The sequence below is a fragment of the Maniola jurtina genome, chromosome 27 (genome assembly GCF_905333055.1).
Source record: "Maniola jurtina chromosome 27, ilManJurt1.1, whole genome shotgun sequence".
Lineage (NCBI taxonomy): Eukaryota > Metazoa > Arthropoda > Insecta > Lepidoptera > Nymphalidae > Maniola > Maniola jurtina.
The window spans coordinates 6,836,477-6,848,961 of NC_060055.1; the positions used below are offsets into that span (position 1 = coordinate 6,836,477).

The 12,485-nt window shown below is 38.9% G+C and overlaps 1 protein-coding gene across 3 annotated transcripts in view; it reads left to right on the top strand.

The window, feature by feature from the left end:
- The window catches only part of LOC123879000 (neogenin), a 152,991-nt gene that overhangs the window by 102,422 nt on the left and 38,084 nt on the right, over window positions 1–12,485 (top strand). The window lies entirely within an intron of this gene.

Genomic DNA, 12,485 nt, shown 5'->3' on the forward strand with positions numbered 1-12,485 from the left:
GTTTATCTGTAGTTTAGATTCTAGTCTTTAGAGCGTCCCCAAATAGTTATGACTAACATGGAGTAAGTATAATAAAATAGAACAGTTTTTAGAGTTCCCTACCTCAAAAGGAAAAACGGAACCCTTATAGGACCACTTTGTTTTCTGTCTGTCCGTCTGCGTGTCTGTCAAGAAACCTATCGGGACTTCCCGTTGACCTAGAAACATGAAATTTGGCAGGTAGGCAGGTCTTATAGCACAAGTAAAGGCAAAAATCTCAAAACCGTGAATTTGTGGTTACATCACCATAAAAAAATTTAAATGTGTGTTAAAATCCAAAATAAGATAACTATACCAAGTGGTGTATCATATGAAAGGGCTTTACCTCATCATTCTAAAACAGATTTTTGCTACTATTTGATTTATCGTGCAAAATGTTGGAAAAATACCCGAGTACCTACGGAACCCTCGGTGCGCGAGTCTGACTCGCACTTGGCCGGATTTTCGCCTGTTTTGTTAGAGCCGATCGAGTGTTCCCTCCCTCAGTTAGGAATATTATTGTAAATTGAACAATTTAAAAGAGCAACTGCCGAGTTTCTTGCTGGTTCTTCTCGGTAGGAAGGGCATTCCGAACCAGTGGTAAATTATTTGACGATTCAAAAGCACTTGTAAAAGTTTATTTGAATAAAAATATATTCTATTCTATTCTATTCGATCTTCCCCTTATAAGGCAGAGAGCTACACCACTGCGCCACAGGTAGTCCAGAACTGCATAATAAATGCATGTATTATGTAGCATTAGCGTTTAATGATGGAGTTGAAATGAAGATTAAATGTAAACAGCACGAGGCGTATCAACAGCGAACTGTACACATTACATGATTAACATTTATATTTGCTGTCTGTTTATGCAACCTCTAGCATTTATATTCATATCTATTCTTTCTTATGAAGCTCATAGTTAGCTACCATATAATATATGTCATCACTAGCAACACGCACTGTTCGAAGACATTGGTCTTCAAGCACTGACGAATTTTAGAGGAATTTTGAAAAATCATGTAAGTATTTTTAACCCCCGATCCAAAAAGAGGGGTGTTATAAGTTTGACGTGTGTATCTGTCCACACAAAAGCGATTCTGCGACATTAAAGCCCCGAGTACATGTCGATGTTTCCCGAAATAAAAAAAATGTACTTTTGTTCAATTCCCAAGGCATATCCATCTCGTTAATCCATCTTTATTTCCATGCTAAGAAGATCAATCAATCAGCTCTTTTTCTCTTAACAAAGAAAAGAAAAGAAAAACAAGTTGAAAGCGCGGGTTAGCGCAATCCATCGAGGGAAAACAAGACAATCGGTCAAGTGCGAATCGAATTCACACACAAAGGGTTCCGTACCATTCGTACAAGAAATTACACTTTTTAATTTTTTAAATTTTCATGGCGGCCATTTCCAAATTTTTATTTATAATATAACGGCAATAAAAATACACATTCTGTGATAATCTGTACCTATTACGGGGATACAAGCCCGCTGACAGACAGATAAACGGACAGCGGAGGCTTAGTAATAGGGTCCGACACTAGGGCTTGAAAATCGGACTATTTTTCAGCTTCGGAGTCGGGTTTTGATGCTGAGCGTTCCAGTCCGGAGTTCCGAAGCTTCATCAAAAAAATTGAATGCGTTTGATTTATATTTTACTAGAGGATGCCCGTGACTTCGTCGCTATTTAATTTTATCTATTTAGGTTTTAAAGATCCCGTGGGAACTATTTGATTTTCCGGGATAAAATGCCTATGTCAATTACAGGGACGCAAGCTACCACCTTGCCTTTCATACAGATCGGTTAAGCGGATGGGTTTTTAGAAATCCCGTGGGAACTCTTTGATTTTCCGGGATAAAAAGTAGCCTATGTCCGTCCCCGGGCTATAAGCTAACCCTTTACCAAATTTCGTCAGAATTGGTTAAACTGTTGGGAAAAGGTAGCAGACAGACAGACAGACAGACACACTTTCGCATTAATAATATTAGTATGGACATTTTCAAGTATGTTAAGCATGAAATAAAACAAATAAGTTAAAAAGATGAAAAGGAAACTTAATTTTACGAGCTGCTAAAATTAATTATAATTAGATTTCTTTGTTACGTTTTCCATGGATAAAATTGGCTAAGTTTTACCCTATTTAATATGAACAATTTATGAAGACTCTATGTAAACGCTGAAAAAGCTCGATTTTTTTTCTTCTAAAAATATGAAAATTGAAACTCCGGGCTATGTTCGCTATAACTCCAATTTTACAAACAAATCTGTAATCTCTCAAAGCTCCGGAGTTACGCCAAAACCGGAATTCCGGAGTTCAAGTCCTAATTGGCACACTTCAACTACGGATCTCTGAAAATGAAAATGGAATGGAAATTAGCATTTGGCTGAGTGACCCAAATGCAGCTCCTTGTGTCACACAGCGTCCTATTGTTCCGCGCTGGGGTGCTCCTCTTTGTTTTCACTCGCGCCTACTCGAGCTTGCTTGCTTTATACTCCACTATGGGAAAAACGAGGATTTTAGTACCTATGTTTGTCTGCTTTCTGGTAACTCCCAAAGTAAATGTGAGGCCGAGATTTACACCTCTACCATACTTCTACTTTGCCATTTTTAGGGTTTCGTACTGGAGAGATGCCAATGGGACCCTATTACTAAGCTTCCGCTATCCGTCTGTCTGTCAGTGGGCTGTATCTCGTGAACTGTAATAGGTAAAGAGTTGAAATTTCACACCATGTGTATTTAGCTATTGCCGCTATAAACAAACACTTAAAATTTCAAAATGGCCGCCAAGATTTTAAAAATTAAAAAGTGTCATTTCTTGTACAATGGTACGGAATCCTTCGCGTGCGAATTTGACTCGCACTTGATCGATTATTTTTGTTTTTAACCCCCGACCCAAAAAGAGGGGTGTTATAAGTTTGACGTGTGTATCTGTGTATCTGTGTATCTGTGTATCTGTCTGTGGCCTCGTAGCGCCTAAACGAATGAACCGATTTTAATTGTTAATTTAGTTTTTTTTGTTTGAAAGGTGGCTTGATCTCTCGATGAATCGCGCTAAGCTGCGCTTTCAACTTGTTTTTGATTTTCTTTGTAAAGGTACGGAACCCTATGCGGATGAGTCCGACTTTAGATCCAGCAAAAAAAAGTTACTTATGTAATTACTAGTCAATCATAGCCCATTATTCTATCGTACTTGGTCGCAGTAGAGCAGCTTAAAGCTTGAGTTAGCGCTCGCCGATGCGTGAGGATTGAAAACAAAAACGGAGCACCCTTTGCATTGACAAGCGACACAATAGCGCGCTGTATAATAGCAAGGAATACATATTTTGGGTCAGTGAGTCAGTGGCGGCAGGAGCATCCCGCGGATTGATGTTGACTGATTTTCTGGGTTAGCTTTAGGCTTTGACTTGACTGTATGACTTCACGTCCTACTTTATTAACCCCCGACCCAAAAAAGAGGGGTGTTATTAGTACAAGTAGTACTAGTAGTACTTGATAAAATCGGTTCAGCCGTTTGAAAGTTATCAGCTCTTTTCTAGTTACTGTAACCTTCACTTGTCGGAGGTGTTATAAATTTTTAATTTACACTTGTTTATTTAGTAGATGACCCGCGACTTCGTCCGCGTGGATTTTGGTTTTTAAAAGCCCCGTGGGACTCTGCGTTCCGGGATAAAAAGTTGCTTTTGCCAATTTCCGGGACGCAAGCTACCTCTATACCAAATTTCATATAATTCGGTTAAACGGATGGGTTTCAAAGAATCCTGTGAGAATTTCCGGGATTAAAAGTAGCCTATCTCGGTGCCCGGGATGTAAACTAACTCTGTACCAAATTTCATCAAAATGGGTTAAACTTTTGGGTCATGAAAAGCTAGCAGACAGACAGACTAGTATTTACATAATTAACTAATACTAACTTGATAGTTCTAATAAGTTTATGTGATTTTGTAGTGGTGATAATAAAAAAAAAAAGAATACCCGGCTGAGTGTGTTGTGGGCTCTTCTTAGACTTGGGCACGTTTGGTACCCTCGGTTACGTAATTAATTATCACCACTACGTCCATCGTACAAATTTAACAATTTCGACCATCAAAAGCAGTACCATAATTGCACCTACTTTGAATAAATGATTTTGACTTTGACTTTAACGGAACAGTACAGTTTCTATGCAAAGACTAATACATATATGTCTGTCGTATGTATGATATCGTAACTCCCAAAGTCGCCAAACTCCTCGACAGTAAACCCTGAAGCCACTCTAGTATTCCATGCATAGTGGCGCGCTCACAAGACCAGTAGTTTATATATTATGTCGAAGCCAAAACCGCAGGTCGAATGCCGCTTAAATATTAAACATATGCCAAAGCTGTTTGTTATAGGCACGGCTCTTATAATACTATCAAAAATTAATCTGTACTGATAAATAAAATAGAAGCGTCTGTCTGTAATTTCGAAATAACTACCTCATATTAATCTCCTATGGTTATTTGATCTGTACTATAACTGAATCAAAGGTTTTTGAAATTTTTGTCTCTGTCTGTCTCTTTGAACGGGCTAATCTTCGGAACGGCTGAAGTAGGTACTTGTTCCGAAGATTAGCTCGTATGAACTGTTGAAATCTGTTCAGAATCTGTTCATATGAATAGACAGACAGGCAGGCAAACATTTTAAAAACGTGTGATTCAGTTATGGTACAGTTCAAATAACCATACGAGCTACGAGCTTAATAATATGAGGAAGTTATTTCGAAATTACAGACGGACACTTCAATTTTTTTTAAAGAAGATGATAAAAGTATAGATTATTTTACCTGTACTTTCTGTAGTACCAAATAAACAAAAAAAAAAACTTAAAAAATAATTTAGAGCCTCGACAGCTCAACGGCTGAGGACCGGACTGAATCCCGAAGAGTCGGCGGTTCAAACCCCACCCGTTGCACTATTGTCGTACCCACTCCTGGAACAAGCTTTGCGCTTAATTGGAGGGGAAAGGGGAGTATTAGGCATGATTAGCATGGCTAATATTCTTTTAAAATGAAAAAAAAAAACACTTCTTTCTTCCTAAATCACGTAGCAGTGTACGTTCCGCGCCTAACATTTTAAGTCAGTGACGTTTCGCTTTACCCCGTTGGATGCAAAAGGCGGCGTGATTGGAAACGCCGCGGCGGCGAGCGAGGGGCGCAAACTTGAAGATTGGAACTTGGAAGCCATTTCGAAAATGAAAGTTCCCGTTCCGCGACGCAGCCACTGGCCTGATTTGTTGCCCTCTGTATTATAATATCTGTGTTGTGCACAATGCCGACTTTGTGACAACTTTACGTAAGGTATCTAATATCTACTACTTCAATAAGTTACTTGGATACACCTAGAGGTGCCTAAAAGCTTTTGTTTGCGATGTTGGTTTGATATTCGAGAAATGCTTTTGTGTTTATTTGTATTTTATTGGAATACGAAGCAAGATTTCAAGCCTGTTCATACGGTACGCAGACCTAACTAAAACTAAACTTGTTAATAAAGTTAAACAGCACTAAAACTCTACTACTACCCGTGAACTGCCGATAAATAGCGAGAGGTAAGCCAATAGATAGCGATATACCTATAGTAAAATTGATTTTCTGTCGCTCGGTGTATTTTAACATTGTACTATATTCATATTTCTGAACTCAGAATGTTTTCCTCTTTCACGTAGGGGACGATGGGGGAATTGCGGACGCTGAAGGGGAATTACGTATAAAACCCATACTATTAGAAATAAACAATCAGTCTTTATTAATTATAAAACTTTAGTTATTCAAGTACAAAATTAACATTAACATTTCTACGAAATCAATCAACGACTATAAATTTTTATTGAAAAACAAAATCTTGTCTGTCCGTAATTACCTGTAGCCTTTGGGGCAAATACGGACGTGTGTTTCTTGAATTTTTATTCTTGAATTCTTGAATTTCATTAAAAGTTGTCTTTGTACCTCTTTTTGGAACAGCCCTTTTTAACTTTGTCAAGAAGTGTAGACTTCGAAATTCTGTATTCTCTTCCGCCTGACGAAAAGTTATATGTTCATCCTTTATGTATTGCACGGCTTTTTGCAAAGTTGCGATGGTGTACGTTCGTTCTTTATTTCTGATAAGTATATTTTCGAGGCATCTGAAAATGAACAGTAAATTGGTTTAGTTTTTGACAAATTATCTAGTCAGGGGTAATTACGGAAGTCCGTATTCACCCCAACGAGCTTGTCCGCAATTACCCCAACCAGATCCAAAAAAAAAAGTTATGGCTATAATTTGTAGGTAACAAATTTTCTCATCGAAAGTTATTTGTGTAATCTATTCTATATGAACGAGGCAATCGATAGAAAATATAGCTTTTTATTGTCATTTACTTTACAGACATAACACTCAAAATAGTAAACACTAAAAATTAGATCAAAACTCACAAAAACGTTTGAGTTTATTTACCTTGAAAATGGAGCACAGCCTTCCGTCGCGAATGTTTCCCTGGCACTGAAAATGGTGGAAAGTAACGAGTAATCGCGATGGACGGGCACGGGGGATAGGGATTGAGTAGATATCTGCTAGTCCGTATTTACCCCGTGTCCGCAATTACCCCATCGTCCCCTACATCCCACTCGATACGAAAGCAAACAAAATTGTTTTAAGACCCCCACTTTTTTGGATGTAACATCAGTCAGGACAATTTTTTTCGTATAAAATGTAACCTATATCACCCGTACGATAACAACAAATCCATTAATACCTTGTTCATCAAAATCGGCTCAGTACTTTAGGCGATACGGTGGAACACACAGAATCTGATACAAAATATGGATACAAACATGCATATATACGTAGACTGCTAAAATCATAACCCTTCCTTTCGGCTCGTCGGGTAAAAATAGACACTATAACAAACTAGTTGTAGAACAAAAGGTGTTAGCATCGTAGAAGTAAGTCATCCCAAACAATAGTGTAACGCAGCAACAGGGCACAAGTTCCGACCCGTAACGATTTGTCTCGGACATTGTTCTGTCGATGTTGTAACGCCTTTGATTGATAGGTACGGAGCGGATGCCCATTGTCCATCCATCATTTGAACACGAGCGCGATGGCAAAATAGCCTGGAGCAAATAATCAAAACTCGACTGCGGTTTTCACTGCATCAATTGTGTAATAGCTACCTAAGTGAAATATAGTCACACACATTCCATATAGTCCTGGCGGCTGTAAGTTTTTTTCAAAAGCCCGTAGGGCGATATAAAGTATCAACATCCAAATCCGAAATATGGCAAGAGGAGAGGGGGGGGGGTTAATATATCGATACTTCAGTATAACCTGTAATGTATAAATATTAAAAAAATTAAGATTCTATGATGAATTGAGAACCTTCTCCTTTTTTCAAGTCGGTTAAAAAATTGGGACACGCAATTCGTGAAAACAGTCGTGATTTTTTTCGGCAGTATCTATTATTTTTTATTCGGATACAAGATAGCCCTTGCAATCGCACCTGATGGTAAGTGATGATGCGGTCTAAGATGGAAGCGGGCTAACTTGGAAAGGATATGGCAGTATTTATTAAACTCATACTCCTTTGATTGTACATGGCATCGTACCGGAACGCTTAATCGCTTGGCGGCACGGTGTTGCCGGTAGAGTGGTAAGTAGCCACGGCTGAAGCCTCCTATCGAAAAAGTTTAGAAAGAAGTGTAGTCAGGAGAACATTACACTGTTTATGTGTAATGGATTAGTGTGGTTTTGCAACCGCAACGCAATAGCGCAATCGATGCGGCGTGCATTGTCCACCACTCAACTCTGTCGAGCGTGACGCCTGCGACAGCTAGTGTCGATCACTTGACGTCTGATGCTCAAGGGTTACAAGAATTCCATTTTCGAAGCTAACTTCAGCGTGTATTTTCAATCTCCGACCCAAAAAGAGGGGTGTTATAAGTTTGACGAGTGTATCTGTCTGTGGCATCGTAGTTCCTAAACTAATGAACAGATTTTAACTTATTTTTTTTCTGTTTGAAAGGTGGCTTGATCGAGAGTGTTCTTAGCTATAATCCAACAGATCTCCTCATTTCAGATTAGATCACGTAGAGAAACAAAGCAGCTCAATTTGATATCGTTGGTGTGTCGAAGCCTGCGACACCGGAAGTGTCGAGTGTTGACGACACAAGTGGGTCAACACAACACAACACCATCAGAGGGCGTGCGACAATTTCCGGTGACGGCAGGCGCTTCCGGGGGTGTTATGGCTTACTGATAGCTGCTCGATGTTTAGTTTAGCTGTCAACTTCGGTTATAGGTCACGCAGAGTTGATATTGAAGGAAATAGGCACAGAGGCCTTTCTTTGTTGGGAACATGGAAAGTCTTGGAAATATTCATAGGTATCTTCTTTTCTCACGTAAAAGTGGTTATAAAATATAGGGGGTTAAAAAAGGGGTTCATTGGATAAGTAGTTACTTTTGAATGATATAGTATTTACTTTTGAATTTTGAAAATCTCTGTGTTAGAGAGATCCTTCAATTTCGAAATACATGCATTCATTAAAAAATTATAACACCCCCGACAAGTGAAGGTTACAGTAACTAGAAAAGAGCTGATAACTTTCAAACGGCTGAACCCATATTCTTGGATTATAGCTAAGAACACTCGATCAAGCCATCTTTCAACCAAAAAAAACTAAATTAAAATCGGTTCATTAGTTTAGGAGTTACGATGCCACAGACAGATACACACGTCAAACTTATAACACCCCTCTTTTTGTTTCGGGGGTTAAAATGGAGGACTTACATCTGTGTGAAGAGCAAAAAGGCGTGAAGTGGCGAACTAGTCACATACAAGTCGCAACTAATGAGGGCTAAGAGAGTGCAGCGGAGTGCACTCCTCCTCACTCCCGGTGTCTCTCACACTCGACACACTTGCACTCCTCTACTGTGCTAGTGCTCGCTTGTTTTGATAAAGGATAATCCTGTTTATAAGAAACAGCGTGTGGAAGCGAAGATACTTCAAACTTCCATCCATCCATCCATACTAATATTATAAATGCAAAAGTATGTCTGTGTGTAACCGATTTTGATGAAATTTGGTACAGAGTTATACATAGGCTTTTTTATCACGGAAAATCAAAGAGTTCCCACGGGATCCTTAAAGGTCCATACGCTTAACCGATTCATATGAAATTTGGCACACAGGTAGCTTGCATCCCGGAAATTGATATGTGTAACTTTTTATCCCGGAAAAAATTTCCACGGGATTTAAAAAAACCCGGATAGTCGCGGGCATGGTCTAGTACGTATATATTAGACCTCATTAGTAGGACAGGCATCTGTGAAGTGTGGCTCGCTCATCAGCAGCTGCAGCTGGATCGGCAATCGACCCAGTTACTGCCGCACCACTCGTGTTATTGGATCACTGGGCCGCGCCCACTGTCGCTAACTTACATTAGTTACGTAGATTAAACTCACTCGGTTGAATGGTCAAGCTACGCCGACAAACCCACTTTCGCGTTTATAATAATGAGTAGTACCTACCTACCTACTTCACTGAAAACATCGCGCTCGATAGGTACAATTAATATTGCACCCGTTTTCTTTCATACAATTCATTCTTAAAAGTTTGCAAAAGTCAATGTAAAAGTCTCTATCTATTTTTGGAAAAACTAATAAATAAAGCGGAAAAATAAGTTAGTGATCTAAAATATCATATTTTTTTAGTGTGAGATAGGCTTGCGCTTGACGACAATCATGTCTGAGAAAAAGAGCAATCTTCGCACTCTGTACTCTTAAAGCGATTTGTTTCCTACCAATTACAATCCGGGTACCTTTAAAACAAGAGTGAATAGGCATCTTCTAGGTAAACGCGTCCCATCTTAGGCCATATCATCACTTTCCATCAGGTGTGATTGTGGTCAAGCACTTGCCTTTAATGAATAATAAAATGATGAGGTCTATTCTATAGTGTCTATAGTTTGGAGCGCGCTTGCCTACAAGATGCCTATTCGCTCTTGCCTTTAGTTTCTAGTCTTTACCCCAGGAGTGAGGACACGTGATAAATGATAAGTACACCTAAGCAGCCATCTTGACATGTGTCAAATGTCACAAAAAGGGCTACCTGGCTATGCATCTGCGGCTTTGGCTTATTTACACGATTTTGTTTACTTTCGAAAAAAAAACCGGCCAAGTGCGAGTCAGACTCGTGCACCAAGGGTTCCGTACTTGGGTATTTTTTTTCAACGTTTTATATAAATAAATCAAAAACAGTGAAATATGCATAAAAGAAAATCTGAATGTACACGCAAAGCCTTTTCATAATATTATATGATACCCCACTTGGTATAATTATCTTACTTTGAAAATTTAAACACATTTAATATTTTTTTAATGACAACCACAATTCACGGTTTTCGGATTTATTCCTTTACTTGTGCTTTAAGACCTACCTACCTGCCAAATTTCATGATTCTAAATCAACAAGAAGTGCCCTATAGATTATCTTGACAGACGGACAGACAGACAACGAAGTGATCCTATAATGGTTCTTTTTCCCTTTTGAGGTACGGAACTCTAAAAACCTTAAGATAAGATCTATATTAGTATGACGCAAGCTTGTTTATCAGTGGTCGGCGTTTGCGCATCGTTGTGGTATTTGTCCGTCTGTCCCTTCACGCTTGTCTGGTATGCGTTAGTTGTTGGCTGCGCCGGCGCATGCGGGTCGCGGATGTGTGGCACTTTAAAGTGATTTACGATAACTGTGATTGTTCGATTTACTTACTACGAGTATGTCATGAATCATTGTTAGGTAGGTACTTATTTTACAACATTCAAAGGGAATCTTGGCCTCCGACTCAACAAATAGAAATTAAAGACCTTAGACCTGATTCGCTTAGTGATGGCCAACGTGCTCATTTGACATTGGCACGGTAATGGTATGTATATGTATGTATGTATATGCAATTCACAAAGTATTTTATTTGTTTATATAAAAAAAGTATATTTACAATCACAAAACTAGATGGAAACACAAAGTAGGCAAATGTAATTAAACTACTGGAGGCGGGCAGCCCTACCGCATGTTTACGTACCGCGCAACTGTAGGTATTTATTTCAAAGAAACGGCCGAGTTAGAATACTGTATAGATAATATTACCGTGACATTGGTGGGTTCTACATTGCTGCTTCGAGAGTGATATTAAAATAATTGTTCGTAGGGAACATGCAATGGGCTAAAAATAAATGTCACTGAGTTAGCGAATAAGTCCACAATTTCTTTCCCAAAATTTAAATACGCCTATATAGCGCTTACAGGTTTCTATAAATGTGCTTTCCAACTTTACAGCTCTTTTTTCGCGGACGCACTGGACGAAACTGTAAGGGTTTCTTGTATTCACTACGGAACCCTAAAAATGGCTCAAAGAATCGCCGATCCTAGGCAAATGTACAATATCGCAGCGCACTGAAGTGGTAATATGGAGTAATATATCCTTTACACACAGTGAAGAGTGCGGGGTATAGACGTTGCCGATCACGCCATTGTTGCTTTGTGCTTACGCAGACGACCGGCTTTTGGTGGACCGCTTTTTAGAGGTTCGTACCCAAAAGGTAAAAACAGAGTCCTATTAATGTCACTATGCTGTCTGTCTGTCCGTCTGTCTGTTCGTGTGTCACAGGTCTCTAGCTAGTAGACTAAATGAGTTAAAACCTGAAGTTTTGGTAAAAAACATTGACCCAAAACCAAATATTGAATTAGAAATTAAATTAAATTATTTTTCAGGGGGCTCCCATACATGAAAAAAGAGTCAAAACAGTTTTTTCTTCTTACTCTAGCATGTGGGGTATCATTGTTAAGACCTCATTGAGTAGAGTACGAATAGGTGTATTTTTATTCCCTTTGCTAACAATCAGTGAAATAGACTTAGGTACTTTACGGTACTCCGATTTTTTACGAGTGATGTTTCGGAGGGTCAGGCATATACATAAATATATAGTATAAATAATTAATAAAATGTCTTGTAATTAATGTAAGTTATGTTCGCTAATTTTTATCTAACCCACAACTATATCATTATTTATCATCGTATATATGTATGTAATTTCAACTTTTATATCACCAATCAGTATATCAGTTGTCTGCGAGAGGCTTAAGCGTTGCCCGAACAGCATTGTTACTTTATTGGAACTCGCCGATTGTGACGACGCGATCGACCGTTGCTCATTTACAACCGCCCCACGTTTCCACCCGAAATTCCGCCACGGCAATTTGGTAGCTAAAGCGAACAGAATAAGGTGGATAGTAGCCTGCATAATTTGGCTATTTGGTCGGTCGTTCAATAGGCTATTGTTGGGTCCCAATCAAATAGCATTCAAAGGGAGCCTTATCCCTTTCCAATCGACCAAATATTGTTTGCGATTCCCCAATTACTGCAGTCCTTATGTCAAAGGGTTATGGATTATTTTTGCTTAATTTGTTGCTAC